Source organism: Anomaloglossus baeobatrachus, chromosome 5 (assembly GCF_048569485.1).
Source record: "Anomaloglossus baeobatrachus isolate aAnoBae1 chromosome 5, aAnoBae1.hap1, whole genome shotgun sequence".
In the NCBI taxonomy this organism is placed as follows: domain Eukaryota; kingdom Metazoa; phylum Chordata; class Amphibia; order Anura; family Aromobatidae; genus Anomaloglossus; species Anomaloglossus baeobatrachus.
In genome coordinates, this window is record NC_134357.1 from 67,036,307 (window position 1) to 67,053,133 (window position 16,827).

Here is a 16,827-nt window from a genome sequence, read left to right on the forward strand (position 1 = left end):
GTGTTACCAATCTACAGTCATTGTGTCCAAGAAAAAAAAAAAAAAAGCGAAACTCATTGATGGAGAGGATAGACCTCCATTCCAGCCTCTATTGCCGTGCAACATGATAGTCATCATTGGAAGTTTTATGCTGACGAGTCCATATCATTTCCCTTCCCCCACCATGCTTAACAGTTATGAGATGTTTTTGCTGATATGCTGTGATTGGTTTTTGAAAAATGTGGTGCAGAAGATTTAAGGCTAAGCATGTCCACTTTGGTCTCGCCTGTCCAAAGGCCAATGTTTCAGAATTCTTGTGGTTTGTTTGTAAACTTCAGTCGTGCTGCAATATTCTTTTTAGAAAGAAGAGGTTTTCGCCTGTCAACCCTTAGGCTATGTGCGCACGTGTGCGTATTACATGCAGTTACGCTGCGTTCTGCACCGCAGCGTAACTGCATGCGTCCTGCGTCCCCTGCACAATCTATGGAGATTGTGCAGGGGCCGTGCGCACGTAGCATGTTAGAACGCAGCGATTCGGCTGCTTGCCGAATCGCTGCGTTCTAAGAAGTGACATGTCACTTCTTTCGTACGTTCTGCATGCTGTCTATAGGGATAGGCAGCATGCAGAGCGCACGAATCTGCCGGCACCATGCGCTTCAGAACGCAGCTTTTCAGCTGCGCTCTGAAGCGCACATTTTCAGTGCGGTGCAGAGCGCACACTTGCGCACATAGCCTTAAAAACAAGCCATATTTAGTCTTTTTTTTTTAACTTTTCATGTCATATGCTTGAACCCTTAACATGCTGTGGCCTTTAGAGTCTGAGCAGTCGCTCTTGGGGGTCTTTTCAATTTTTCAGGGCATTGCATGGTTTGACCTAGGGGATTGCGTTTGCTGGGATGTCTACACCTGGAACAATTATCAACTGTCTTCAATGTTTTTCAATATTTAGTATTTGATATTTATTTTTAATATTTATTACTACAGAGTGATAGACTCAATTTATTTATTTTTTTTTAAATGTTGATATAATTCTTCCTAGACTAATGAGCAGCAAAACTTGCTTCTCTAAGATCACTGCTGCTGTCTTTCCTTCTCAGCAATCTGTTAACACTCGCCTAAATGCTCCAGACCAGCAAACTGACAAAACTTCTGCTTTTGATGATCACACTTGCAGATGAACAATTAAAGGCATTTGATCAGCAGCACCTGACTGCTACTTATCTTTTTAATTCCTATGGAAGCATACAGAGTGCACTTAATTTTTTTTTACACCCTACTTCTGCATTTTGACCTTTTTTTTGTTACATAATGACAATGCTATTTGTCAAGTATTATTTATCTGAGTTGTATTTACACAATTGTCAAACCTTATAAGCCACAGATTTTTTTTGTCCTGAAACATATAACCATATAATTCAAGGAGGGTGGGCTTAGTTTTCCATGATTGATGACATATATAGATGCTTGTTGTTTTGGGCTTTAATAGTCCAGTGGGAATTCCTACTATAAGTGTACATACAGAGATAACAATCTAGCAATCAGTAGGACTCTCAGCTAAGAAAAATAGATTTAAAGGGGTGGTCCACTACAAAGCCTAGTGGCCATACCGATGTAAAGCTATGACAGAAGGCTTTTTATAAATACCTTCTGTTGTTCATTCTGCCTGCGAGCGGCGCTATCGCTGTCCACTCATCCCCATCATGTGACTCGGGCTGCAGTGACCTCTGATGTCACATCACCTTCCGGCATTAGAAGTTGACCCGGCATCACCGAGGCGGGACCCAGTCTCTGTGAGTGATTGGGCTATGAGTGGAGTTTCATCGCACGCCACAGCCCAGCATCTCTCCTTTACTGCAGAGCGCCGCAAGCAGGAGCGATGCTGGGCTGGGATGTGCGTTATATCTCCACCCACAGCCCAGTCACTCACAGAGACTGGGTCCCACCTCGTGATGCCGGTTCAACTTCCAATTCCGGAAGCTTACGTGACAACACTGGACATCAGAGGTCACTGCAGGCCGGGTCACATGATGGGGGATGAGCGGACAGCGATAGCGCCACTAGCAGGCAGAGTGGACAAAAGAAGGTATTTAGAAAAAGCCACAGCCTTACATTGAAATGGCCACTATGCTTTATAGTGGACCACCCCTTAAATTAGGCAAAATCCAGTTTCTTCTGTCAAATATGTGAATATCAAACGGCTGTTTCTTTTGCTCTGAAACACAACACCTGCACATTTGGCTAGCTTTTTGACAGGGTCTCTTTCGCAACCTTTTTTGTGCTCCACTTGGTGAAAGTTCCCAGAAAATCCAAACAAACTTCTGCAAAGTTAATAATAAAAAAAATCGGTCTATTTTCAGCCCCGTGATGGAAGCAATTATGTTAATAAACAAAATAATCTGGAAAACATTTCAATCAGTAAAGCTATGCAATTTTCTTAGCATTAGAGCTCAGCCATGGGGGTGAAGCTTTGGGCAGAAATCTGTATTAAAGCAGACGATGTGCTAAGGGCTTATGCAGACATCGGTGAGATCGGTTAGCGCACGGGCCGCAGTGCACAGACTGGCCGCAGTGCACAGACTGGCCGCAGTGCACAGACTGGCCGCAGTGCACAGACTGGCCGCAGTGCACAGACTGGCCGCAGTGCACAGACTGGCCGCAGTGCACAGACTGGCCGCAGTGCACAGACTGGCCGCAGTGCACAGACTGGCCGCAGTGCACAGACTGGCCGCAGTGCACAGACTGGCCGCAGTGCACAGACTGGCCGCAGTGCACAGACTGGCCGCAGTGCACAGACTGGCCGCAGTGCACAGACTGGCCGCAGTGCACAGACTGGCCGCAGTGCACAGACTGGCCGCAGTGCAAAGACTGGCCGCAGTGCAAACACTGGCCGCAATGCAAACACTGGCCGCAATGCAAACACTGGCCGCAATGCAAACACTGGCCGCAATGCAAACACTGGCCGCAATGCAAACACTGGCCGCAATGCAAACACTGGCCGCAATGCAAACACTGGCCGCAATGCAAACACTGGCCGCAATGCAAACACTGGCCGCAATGCAAACACTGGCCGCAATGCAAACACTGGCCGCAATGCAAACACTGGCCGCAATGCAAACACTGGCCGCAATGCAAACACTGGCCGCGGGTCTCCTGACTCAAACGCAGCAGATGCATGGCCAGTCTGTTCATGGCGGTCCACGCGCAGACCAATTTTCATGGACGTCTGAATGGGCCCTAAGGAAGGATTTCTGTGAATAATTAAGAAAATTAAGCAATTTTCTTTTTCGCTCCTAATTGGGAGACCCAGACAATTGGGTGTATAGCTACTGCCTCCGGAGGCCGCACAAAGTACTACACTTAAAAGTGTAAGGCCCCTCCCCTTCTGGCTATACACCCTCCCGTAGGAGTACGGATTCCTCAGTTTTAGCTTTGTGCGAAGGAGGTCACACACGCACGCATAGCTCCATTGTTTTTAGTCAGCAGCAGCTGCTGACTATGTCGGATGGAAGAAAAGAGGGCCCATACAGGGCCCCCAGCATGCTCCCTTCTCACCCCACTGTATGTCGGAGGTGTTTGTAAGGTTGAGGTACCCATTGCGGGTACGGAGGCTGGAGCCCACATGCTGATTCCTTCCCCATCCCTTTTTACAGGGCTCTGGGTGAAGTGGGATTTACTGGTCTCCAGGCACTGAGACCGTGCTCCATCTACAGCCCCTGGAGAAGATGCTGGATGGAGCGGAGTACATCAGGGACATGGCCCTGCTTCCTCAAGGTACTCTGTGTCCCCGTGCATTTGGCGCTCACACCGCAGCATGCTGGGTGTTGTAGTGCGCCGGGGACATCAGCGCTGCGGCGCTTGTGCCATGGCCTCATTCAGCTCGCTGAAGCAGGCACACTTTTGGGGAACGGTCGCGCCGGCCGCTGGGACTGCGGCGCGGCTGGCACTTGTGGTGCGCCGGGGACTTCAGCGCGGGCCGCGCTTTTACGGCGGCCGCGCTGATAACTCGAGTCCCCGGCTTTTGCGGCCTAGTTCCGTTCGTTCCCGCCCCCAGACCTGCCAGTCAGGAGAGGGGCGGGACGCTGGTCAGTGCATCAGCGCTGAGGGCTGGAGTCGTTTTTACATACTCCAGCCCTCACAATAGGCACAGAGGGGACACTGTTTCCCGCACTTTTGTTTGGGAACTCCCACGGGCCGCCCCTCTCCACAGACGCCGGCAGCCATTCCTGCTGACACGCTGAGCTGCAGAGGGGAGCCGGGGAGACCCAGACAAGGAATTCTGCGCCTCTTACCCGCTATTCAGCGGGCGGTAAGCAGCCCTCTGGGCTCACCCCCTCTTGTGCCAGTAGTAATCTTAGTATTTTGTTCCTGCAAATACTTTGTACTGCATAGCGCTGGTCGCCCTTTGGCTATAGACTCTCTCACATTGCAGAGAGCCAACAGCATGTCGTCCACAAAACACAAGGGTGCCAAGGCACAGACATTATATGCTTCCTGTACCGCATGTGGGACTTTTCTACCGGCAGGCTCCACTGACCCCCATTGTGTGCAGTGCTCGGCCCCTGCGGCACTTGCACAGTCGGGACCTCTGCTGGACGTGACCCAGGGTGTACCACCTGTGAATGCTGTCCAGGTGACAGGAACTGAGTTTACGGCTTTTGCTGACAGAATGTCTCTCACTATGTCACAAATTCTTGACACATTGCGAGCTAGGCCTGTACTTCAGGCCACGGACACTGTGCAATCATTGCCCCCTGGTCCCCCTCAGCTGAATTACTTCCAAGCTCCGGGACGGGCACATACACCTCAGGGTGAAGACTCTGACTCGGACGATGGCCCCAGGCAACCTAAGCGGGCTCGCTATGAGAGGCCTTCACATTCATCTCAATGGTCAGGATCCCAGCGAGATGAATCTATGGGTGATGAGGCGGACGTAACTGATCAGGATTCTGATCCTGGGACCGCTCTCAATCTAGATACACCAGATGGTGACGCCATAGTTAATGATCTTATAGCGTCCATCAATAAGATGTTAAATATTTCCCCACCAGCTCCTCTTGTAGAGGAGTCAGCTTCGCAGCACGAGAGAATCCATTTCAGATATCCTAAGCATACATTAAGCATTTTTCTGGACCACGCTGACTTTAGAGACGCAATCCAGAAACCCCACGCTTATCCGGAAAGGCGTTTTTCTAAACGGCTTAAAGATACACGCTATCCTTTTCCCCCTGAGGTGGTCAAGGGTTGGACCCAGTGTCCAAAAGTGGATCCTCCAATTTCCAGGCTTGCAGCTAGATCCTTGGTTGCAGTTGAAGATGGAGCGGCACTTAAAGATGCCACTGACAGGCAGATGGAGCTCTGGCTGAAATCCATCTATGAAGCTATTGGAGCGTCGTTAGCGCCATCTTTTGCTGCCGTATGGGCACTCCAAGCTATCTCAGCCGGGCTTGTGCAAGTCGACTCAGTCACACGTGCATTTGCCCCGCAGGTAGCACCATTGACCTCGCAAATGGCGGCATTCGCGTCGTACGCGATTAATGCTGTTCTTGACGCTACAAGCCGCACGGCAGTGGCGTCAGCCAACTCCGTTGTTTTGCGTAGGGCCCTGTGGTTGAGACATTGGAAGGCAGATTCTCATTCCAAGAAGTGCTTAACCAATTTGCCTTTTTCTCGTGACCGATTGTTTGGAGAGCGTTTGGATGAAATCATCAAACACTCCAAGGGTAAGGACTCTTCCTTACCGCAACACAGACAAAACAAACCCCAACAGAGGAGGGGTCAGTCTGGTTATCGGTCCTTTCGAGGACCGGGCAGGTCCCAATTTTCCTCGTCAAAAAAGACTCAAAAAGATCAGAGACGCTCAGATTCTTGGAGGTCTCAGTCACGCCCAAAAAAGACAGCCGGAGGTACCGTTGCCAAGACGGCGTCCTCATGACTTGCAGTCTCCGATTCTCACACCCTCGGTCGGTGGGAGGCTTTCCCACTTTGGCGACATTTGGCTGTCACGCGTCAAAGACCGTTGGGTGAGGGATATTCTGTCTCACGGGTACAGGATAGAGTTCAGTTCTCGTCCGCCAACTCGTTTCTTCAGAACTTCTCCACCACCAGACCGAGCCGATGCTCTGTTGCAGGCGGTGGCCGCTCTAAAGGCGGAAGGAGTGGTGACCTCCATCCCTCTTCAGGAACAAGGTCACGGTTTTTACTCCAATCTGTTTGTGGTCCCAAAAAAGGACGGATCGTATCGACCCGTCCTGGATCTAAAGTTGCTCAACAGACACGTAAAAGTCAGGAGGTTCCGGATGGAATCCCTACGCTCCGTCATAGCCTCAATGTCTCAAGGAGATTTTCTAGCATCAATAGACATCAAAGATGCGTATCTCCACGTGCCGATTGCGCCAGAGCATCAGCGTTTCCTACGCTTCGTCATACACGACGAACACCTGCAGTTCGTAGCGTTACCTTTCGGTCTGGCAACAGCCCCCCGGGTCTTCACCAAGGTCATGGCAGCAGTAGTAGCTGTCCTGCACTCGCAAGGTCACTCGGTCATCCCGTATCTAGACGACCTGCTTATAAAGGCACCCTCTCAAGAGGCATGCCAACACAGTCTGAAAGTGGCACTAGACACTCTCCAGAGTTTCGGGTGGATTATCAACTTTCCAAAGTCTCATCTAACCCCGACCCAATCACTGACTTATCTTGGCATGGAGTTTCATACTCTCTCAGCGATAGTGAAGCTTCCACTGGACAAGCAGTGTTCGCTGCGGACAGGAGTGCAATCTCTCCTTCAGAGCCAGTCACACTCACTGAGGCGCCTCATGCATTTCCTAGGAAAGATGGTAGCAGCAATGGAGGCGGTCCCGTTCGCGCAGTTTCATCTGCGCCCTCTACAATGGGACATTCTACGCCAATGGGATGGGAAGTCGACATCCCTCGACAGGACGGTCTCCCTCTCTCAGACTGCCAAGGACTCTCTGCGTTGGTGGCTTCTCCCCACCTCATTGTCACAGGGAAAGTCGTTCCTACCCCCATCCTGGGCAGTGGTCACGACGGATGCGAGCCTATCAGGGTGGGGAGCGGTGTTTCTCCACCACAGGGCTCAGGGGACGTGGACTCAGGAAGAGTCCACCCTGCAGATCAATGTTCTGGAAATCAGAGCAGTCTATCTTGCTCTGCGAGCCTTCCAACAATGGCTGGAAGGCAAGCAGATTCGGATTCAGTCGGACAATTCCACGGCGGTGGCGTACATCAACCACCAAGGGGGAACACGCAGTCGCCAAGCCTTTCAAGAAGTCCGGCGGATTTTGACGTGGGTGGAAAGCAAAGCGTCCACCATATCCGCAGTTCACATCCCAGGCGTGGAAAACTGGGAAGCAGACTTTCTCAGTCGCCAGGGCATGGACGCAGGGGAATGGTCCCTTCACCCGGACGTGTTTCAGCAGATCTGTTGCCGCTGGGGGACGCCAGACGTCGATCTGATGGCGTCACGGCACAACAACAAGGTCCCAGTTTTCATGGCACGGTCTCACGATCACCGAGCGCTGGCGGCAGACGCCTTGGTTCAGGATTGGTCGCAATTCCGACTACCCTATGTGTTCCCACCTCTAGCATTGTTGCCCAGAGTTCTCCGGAAAATCAGGTCCGACTGCCATCGAGCCATTCTCGTCGCTCCAGACTGGCCAAGAAGGTCGTGGTACCCGGATCTGTGGCATCTCACGGTAGGCCAACCATGGGCACTACCAGACCGTCCAGATTTGCTGTCTCAAGGGCCGTTTTTCCATCTGAATTCTGCGGCCCTGAACCTGACTGTGTGGCCATTGAGTCCTGGATCCTAGCGGCCTCAGGTTTATCTCATGAAGTAGTTGCCACAATGAGACAGGCTAGAAAACCATCCTCAGCTAAGATCTATCACAGGACGTGGAAGATATTCTTAGCTTGGTGCTCGGCTCAGAGGGTTTCTCCCTGGCCATTTGCATTGCCAATTTTTCTTTCCTTCCTGCAGTCTGGGTTGGAAAAAGGTTTGTCGCTTAGCTCTCTTAAGGGTCAAGTCTCCGCGCTATCCGTATTCTTTCAGAAGCGCTTGGCACGGCTTTCTAAAGTACGCACGTTTCTCCAAGGAGTTTGTCATATCGTTCCTCCTTACAGACGGCCATTGGAACCCTGGGATCTAAACAAGGTTCTCATTGCTCTCCAGAAGCCGCCTTTCGAGCCTTTGAAAGAGGTTTCCCTTTCTCGGCTTTCACAAAAAGTGGTTTTTCTTGTGGCGGTCACGTCTCTTCGTAGAGTGTCCGAGCTAGCGGCGTTATCTTGCAAATCTCCCTTCCTGGTGTTTCACCAAGACAAGGTAGTACTGCGTCCAATTCCAGAGTTTTCTCCCAAGGTGGTTTCTTCCTTTCATCTCAATCAGGATATCACTTTGCCATCTTTGTGTCCGCATCCAGTTCACCAATTTGAAAAAGGTTTACATCTGTTGGACCTGGTGAGAGCACTCAGGATTTACATTTCTCGCACGGCGCCTATGCGCCGTTCTGATGCGCTCTTTGTCCTAGTCGCTGGTCAGCATAAGGGATAGCAAGCTTCCAAATCCACCCTGGCGCGGTGGATCAAGGAACCAATTCTTCACACATACCGTTCTGCTGGGCTTCCGATTCCATCTGGACTGAAGGCCCATTCTACCAGAGCCGTGGGTGCGTCCTGGGCATTGCGGCATCAGGCTACGGCTCAGCAGGTGTGCCAGGCGGCTACCTGGTCGAGTCTGCACACGTTTACCAAACACTATCAAGTGCATACCTACGCTTCGGCAGATGCCAGCCTAGGTAGACAGGTCCTTCAGGCGGCGGTGGCCCACCTGTAGGAAAGGGCTGCCTGACAGCCCGATCACGAGGTATCTTTTTACCCACCCAGGGACTGCTTTTGGACGTCCCAATTGTCTGGGTCTCCCAATTAGGAGCGAAAAAGAAGAAGGGAATTTTGTTTACTTACCGTAAATTCCTTTTCTTCTAGCTCCAATTGGGAGACCCAGCACCCGCCCTATTGTTCTTAGGGTTTCGTTTTTCGGGTGCACATGTTGTTCATGTTGTTTCTTAAGTTCTCCGATCTTGTTATCGGATTGAATTTGTTTTTTGAAACTGTTATTGGCTTTCCTCCTTCTTGCTTTGGTACTAAAACTGAGGAATCCGTACTCCTACGGGAGGGTGTATAGCCAGAAGGGGAGGGGCCTTACACTTTTAAGTGTAGTACTTTGTGCGGCCTCCGGAGGCAGTAGCTATACACCCAATTGTCTGGGTCTCCCAATTGGAGCTAGAAGAAAAGGAATTTACGGTAAGTAAACAAAATTCCCTTCTTTGCTTTCGAGTTTTCAAGTTCTCTGCTTCAGTCAATGAATAGAAGACTTTAGGGCAAAGGACAAATTCTACAGTGCGTCCACCACAAACGCTACACAATCTGTTGCAAACGTTTTAGGGGAGATCGTCGCAGATTTCCCTCTATGCATTGGAAAGCATGAATCTAAAATGAAAATACATAAAGAGTTGGCATATTGTGTTGATCAGTCAATGTGCAGAAAATATCTAAAAAATGTAGAGGAGATTTTTAAAATCTTGGTAATGTAGCAATGTCTATGTTAGGGTCTGTGCGCACTGGGTAAATGTGTTTCTTATGTAAAATCCACACCCTCTGGCAGAATTCCGCACCCGCGGCAAAAAAAGCACCCAAAGTCTGCATGCGGTTTTGGTACGGATTTTCTGCGGTTGTGTCCCTGTGCTTTCTAACCTTTATTTAATGGCAAAACTGCAGGTACCTGCAGAAATGAAGTGACATGCTGCTTATTTTTGCTGCAGAAATTCTGCAGCAAAACCTGTAGGGAAAAAAACGCAGTGTGGGCACAGCATTATGGATTTCTCATTGATTTTGCTGGGGAAGGACTGCATGAACTAAATGACCAAAAACCGCATCAATTCTGCAGCAAAAACCGTGGCAAAAAACGCAATGTGCGCACAGGGCCTTACACTGCGGATTTTCAAGCAGAAAGTCTGCACCATGTGTATTTAGCCTACAAGTCCATGAGGAAATGCTTGTGTGGCGCCCCTGAGGCTTCAGGCGCCACAGGGTACGACACCTGATTTTAGATACCGTGCTCATCCCAGATTCCTGGGTGATCAGTGCTGGTTCCACACAACACCACATCCTTACATGCCTCAGACTTCCCTCCCCAATGGGGATTGAGACCAGGGACGGGTAACAAAGGGGGTCACCACAGCGGTTAGGTCTATAGGATGCCACCGCACTTAGGGACTCCCGATTCACTGGGTCCAGGACTTACGGTCAGGGAGGAGGAGTCTAGAGAACCATTGGTGAGAGTTTGAAAAGTCAGTCAGAGGGGGACTTCGGTCCAGGGACAAGCTTATCTAGTAACTTCGGTGGGACAAAAGGAGTACGGTCGCCGGGAGAGTGCGGTGTCAGTACTCACGGGACCGAGCACAGGCGGGGTGCAGAGACCTAGTACAGGAAGACGCTTTAGGCTCACCTGTTAAATCTGCTAGGTGAGGGAATCATCAAGGTTCCTCACCGACTTAAGAGTCCGGGGCACAACAGCAAAGAGGGAACCTGGGAATTGGGACATAGGTCCAACCCATTGAGAGGTTCAAGCTGCCTGCCGTACGGGCCAGGACTTTAAGACCAGGAGGTGACCCCAAAACGCTTCAGGCCACGGGGACCCACCAATTAGAGAAGAAGTGCATAGAGGAAGAACCCACCAGGTCACAACCGGCACTGGGATCAGAGGAGTTCGGGAGCGCCTGGAGCCCATCTTGGTGGAGACCGGCATCCCGCAGGCATAAAAAACAAGCTTTAAGTAAAGACATCTTGAACCGCAGCCCTTGTGTCGCCTACTTCTTCCTGCGTCCTGTTAGCCCTGAAGAATACCGCTAGAAGGACTACAACTCACAAAAATCCAGCTCCTGCCGCTGAAGTTTACTCGATCCCTACCATTGACTCTCCTAACGGTTGCCCCGGGGTTACCCGCTCCACCTGTGGGGAGCAGAAATACCTCAGCTGCCATACCACCGTCCCCTGGGGTCCCGTCCATCAGCCACGGCCTCACAGCCGCAAAAACCACAGGTGGCATCACAAATTTTATACAACTGTAAATAGCCATCATCGCCCCTTCATTTAATTAAAGACACCGCCAGGGTCACGGAGCTGAGCACCGCCACTGCTGACATCCCCGGACTAGTCTGGCCCGGTTCCCAGTATCCCTAAGGCCCTGGGGCGGGCGTGTCACTTGCACTGCAGACTTTCATACCTGCAGCTCCGGTCAATCTTTGCTGCATACACTGTGGATGGGAATTTGTAAAGTCTCACACACAGGTTTGGCAATATCACATGTAGGAGATTCTCCACCCAGAAATTATGGACAGAAAATCTGCTGTGTATACATCCCATATCCTCTCCAGGAGGCAACCATGCAGGCTCTCGGCTACAATACACTAAAGATGTTTATCCATTGGAAGAAAACAATGAAGATTACAAATGAAGGACAGCAAGCGGAGATCTTGAAACTTATGGAAAAATTGAGGAGCTTGGTTGCTCAGTGGTTAGCACTCCAGTCTTGCAGCGCTGGGGTCCTGGGTTCAAATCCCACCAAGGACAACATCTGGAAGGAGTTTGTATGTTCTCCCCGTGTTTGTGTGAATTTCCACCCACACACCAAAGACATACAGATAGGGAATTTAGTTAGATTGTGAGCCCCAATGGGGACAGTGTTGCTGATGTATGTAAAACGATTCAAAATATGTTAGCGCTATATAAAAATAATATTAAGGTTATAAAAATGTATGCAAAAAGCATAAAAACCTCAGGTTTTCACAGCTCAGGTCACCGTGTGATCTTTGTTGAATTACAATATGGGCAAACCATCTGAAAATCAATCATTTTTTTCCTTTCTTTTTGAAGTTTTCCAAGACCGCTCCGCTTGTTTGGCAGGGACATGAATTATAGACTTGGTCCCAGGCCGCCAGTGAGATCATCATGTTCTGGAGAACATTATTTAATACCGAGATATGATGTCATCTTTCAGCAACAAACCAAAAGCAGATTGTGTTTTTCTTTTTTTTTGATGAATTTTATTTGCATGTCATTTTAGTAAATGCAGAATTATGAACGCTGCATAATGTAGATCAGAAAACCCGATGGAGACGGGAAGCTGAAAAGACGAACGGATAACGCCGGGAGCAATGGGAACTAATGAGATCCAGAAAACCGCTATTGTGTGGTCATCCATGGATGAAAAACTGCATGTTAGGCCTCTGTCACACGCCCGTGCCTCCGGTACATGTATGGACAGTATTCTCACGTACCGGAGACACGGGCACACGTTAACATATGTTTTACTATAGTTTCGGGTACACGTAAGTATTTTTGCATGGAACGTGTGTCCGTTCCGTACTTACGTGTGCCCGTGTGCTCCATATGCCGACATGTCCGTTTTTCTCCGGCATCACGGGTGTCAAACGTGTCACACGTAACATACACGGACCACACGGATGTGTTCCGTGTGACACGCACCGGAGAAAAGACATGTGTCTTTAAAAAACCCCCAAACCTTCACTCACCTTCTCCAGCCCTCCTGTCTCTGCCGCTGCTGTCACTTGCTGCTGACCGCCGCTCATTATGCTCATTGAATATTCACTTCACTGCGGCCGGAAGCTGCAGCAGCGTGGAGTCGGCAGGACCGGAGACCGAAGATCAGCACCACAGACAGCGAGGGACAGGTGAGTAGAAAGTTCCCGTTCTCCGTGTGTTATCACGGATAACACACGGAGAACACAAGTGTGCCATACACACAGCACACCGAGGGCAATCCGCATCTTTGACACGTCCGTGAAACATGTGCGTGATTTTCACGGGCGTGTGACAGAGGCCTTAGTGAGCGCCACAGTAAAGGCCGCTTTACACGCTGCGATATCGGTACCGATATTGCCATCGTGCGTACCCGCCCCCATCGGTTGTGCGACACGGGCAAATCTCTGCCCATGTCGCACAACATTGCGCGGACCCGTCACACTACTTACCTTCCCTGCGACGTCGCTGTGACCGGCGAACCGCCTCCTGTCTAAGGGGGCGGTTCGTTCAGCGTCACATCGACGTCACAGCAGCGTCACTGAACCGCCGCTTAATAGAAGCTGAGGGGCGGAGATGAGCGGCACGTAACATCCCGCCCACCTCCTTCCTTCCACATTGTGGGCGAGAGGCAGGTAAGGTGAGGTTCATCGTTCCTGCGGCGTCACACGGAGCGATGTGTGCTGCTGCAGGAACGAGGAACAACTTCGTTACTGCTGCAGTAACTATATTTGAGAATGGACCCCCATGTCACCGATGAGCGATTTTGCACGTTTTTGCGACGATGCAAAATCGCTCATAGGAGTCACACACACAACGAGATCACCAAGCGGCCGGATGTGCGTCACAAAATCCGTGACCCCTACGAGCTGTAGCGATCTCGTAGCGTGTAAAGCCCGCTTCAGAGGGCACATTACAGTTAAATTAAATGTGCAGGCAGAGATGCAGGAAGCACCAATGACACTGCCCCTTTAATCAATAGGAGCCATGAATCACAGTGTTTGAGCCCCGTACAGACGTCTTTATTGCTCTACCCCTCATCTTACCACCTGCGCCTTTCCACAGGACAGGGCACTATACCCACCTCCTGTACACGGACATCACCTCCCGAAGTGATGAATAACCCTTTTCGAGCCTGTGCAAATGTACGGAACAGATTGCTGTGACATTACTAAAACTTATCCACATGTGGTAGATGAAATCCACAGTGGAAATTGACTGGCACTGTGGATTTCACATTTGCAGAATGTCACTACACGCAGCGGGTTTTCACAGCGGATTTCTTGCTTTATGATGCTAAGAAAGATTGAAATCTGGGGGGAGAAGAAACAAAAATCGCGGCATTTCTGTAACACCCCTAGAAGTGAATGAGGACCGAGTTTCTCAGAAATCACACTTTCTCCACCTCAAGGTGGCGGTCACTTCATCAGGAGGGACAGATTTTGCTCCTACAAATGGGACATGCATCTATAATGCATTTTTAACATATACAGATGCCAATAATTGGTAATGCTCCTAGGAACGCTGGTACAGACCACCCAATGTAAATGAACCCTATGGGTACTAGTACATGAAGTTTTCTGGAGCAAGCTTCATAAAACAAAGTGGTTTTAAAGGGAAAGCACAATACATATTTTATTAGCGCAGCAAGTGCATAGTACAATCAGCATATCTCATTATACATTATAGATGTCGGTCACCAAAACATCAGTTTGCAACAACATATATGTCGCCGTTGTGCATACATATATACATGATCAGTTTACATGAAAATCACATTGAATAATATTAAGTATGAAAAACTCAATTACACATATAATACATGTAAGAAATTGTAAATAGTGACTGTTAACATGCAGAGTTAGAACAGCAGTATACATGTTGCTCCCATCTCACCGGTATATAAAGTGCTAAGTGCAATATACAAGTTTCAGAGCTCTATTGGGCTCTTGAATGGTATTAAAATGTAGCGCCAGAATTGCACTTATGCCCAGGAGATATTAGATGGCAAATCAAACTCTCACCGAGCCTGATTGTTCCAGCAATACATAAGATGCCATGCTGTGTGTACATGTAACTAAATTATCCCACAAGAAACCATTATTGTGTCAGCGTGGGACAACATTGTACACACACACCCACATGCAGCATTGTTAACAAACCAGGCAAGCTGAGGAATCATTGCATACTTAGCGTTGGAGACTCAGACCAGAAGAGGTGAACACCAGACCCAGGGACGTACGTTTCGCAATCTTTTTCAACCTGGTACAGGCAAGAAAATTATGTGACATCATTTTCTTGCCTGTACCAGGTTGAAAAAGATCGCGAAATGTACGTCCCTGGTTTTCACCTCTTCTGGTCTGAGTCTCCAATGCTAAGTATGCAATGATTCCTCAGCTTGCCTGGTTTGTTAACAATGCTGCATGTGGGTGTGTGTGTACAATGTTGTCCCACGCTGATACAATAATGGTTTCTTGTGGGATAATTTAGTTACATGTACACACAGCATGGCATCTTATGTATTGATGTAACAATCAGGCTCGGTGAGAGTTTGATTTGCCATCTAATATCTCCTGGGCATAAGTGCAATTCTGGCGCTACATTTTAATACCATTCAAGAGCCCAATAGAGCTCTGAAACTTGTATATTGCACTTAGCACTTTATATACCGGTGAGATGGGAGCAACATGTATACTGCTGTTCTAACTCTGCATGTTAACAGTCACTATTTACAATTTCTTACATGTATTATATGTGTAATTGAGTTTTTCATACTTCATATTATTCAATGTGATTTTCATGTAAACTGAACATGTATATATGTATGCACAACGGCGACATATATGTTGTTGCAAACTGATGTTTTGGTGACCGACATCCATAATGTATAATGAGATATGCTGATTGTACTATGCACTTGCTGCGCTAATAAAATATGTATTGTGCTTTCCCTTAAAACCACTTTGTTTTCTTTGGTTTCCTATACAGTATGTTTCGTGGGAATAGATCAATTATGTGAATATGGTATGCCTTAGCAACTTAGTTGTATGGATCCTTTTCTTGTTCATAAAACAGCCTGAACATTGTTTCACTATCCTTTTCAAGGCTTTTCCTATTTATTTCTATTGTAAAACCACTTTGCATTTTTTTTCCACTGCACCTGTTGAATTGTATGTAATGGCCCCACGTAACTTTTCGGCTAACAGGAGGCAATCAATATGACCCTGGCTCCCTCCCCTCTTATTTTCAGCAGAGCTGTCGGAACAAGAAGGGGAAAAGCATAGGCCAGATGAAAATTCAATTTTTGTAGAAGGAAGTCCACTCCATTCAGAAATTCCCCTGGATTTAAAAGGAACCTGTCAGGTCCCTTCTGCGTTCTGACCTACAAGCAGGGTGATGTGTGGCCTGAAAGAAGGGAATTTTGTTTACTTACCGTAAATTCCTTTTCTTCTAGCTCCAATTGGGAGACCCAGACAGTGGGTGTATAGCTACTGCCTCTGGAGGCCGCACAAAGAACTACACTTAAAAGTGTAAGGCCCCTCCCCTTCTGGCTATACACCCTCCCGTAGGAGTACGGATTCCTCAGTTTTAGTACCAAAGCAAGAAGGAGGAAAGCCAATAACAGTTTCAAAAACAAATTCAATCCGATAACAAGATCGGAGAACTTAAGAAACAACATGAACAACATGTGCACCCGAAAAACGAAACCCTAAGAACAAATAGGGCGGGTGCTGGGTCTCCCAATTGGAGCTAGAAGAAAAGGAATTTACGGTAAGTAAACAAAATTCCCTTCTTCTTTTTCGCTCCTAATTGGGAGACCCAGACAGTGGGACGTCCAAAAGCAGTCCCTGGGTGGGTAAAAAGATACCACATGAACGGGCTGTCAGACAGCCCTTTCCTACAGGTGGGCCACCGCCGCCTGAAGGACCTGTCTACCTAGGCTGGCATCTGCCGAAGCGTAGGTATGCACTTGATAGTGTTTGGTAAACGTGTGCAGACTCGACCAGGTAGCCGCCTGGCACACCTGCTGAGCCGTAGCCTGATGCCGCAATGCCCAGGACGCACCCACGGCTCTGGTAGAATGGGCCTTCAGTCCAGATGGAATCGGAAGCCCAGCAGAACGGTATGTGTGAAGAATTGGTTCCTTGATCCACCGCGCCAGGGTGGATTTGGAAGCTTGCGATCCCTTATGCTGACCAGCGACTAGGACAAAGAGCGCATCAGAACGGCGTAGAG

At 48.9% G+C, this 16,827-nt stretch overlaps 1 protein-coding gene across 3 annotated transcripts in view; it reads right to left on the reverse strand.

Annotated features, from left to right (window-relative positions):
• Window positions 1–16,827, reverse strand: part of LOC142310837 (protein FRA10AC1 homolog) — a 132,239-nt gene that overhangs the window by 89,732 nt on the left and 25,680 nt on the right. The gene's annotated exons all lie outside the window — the stretch shown is intronic.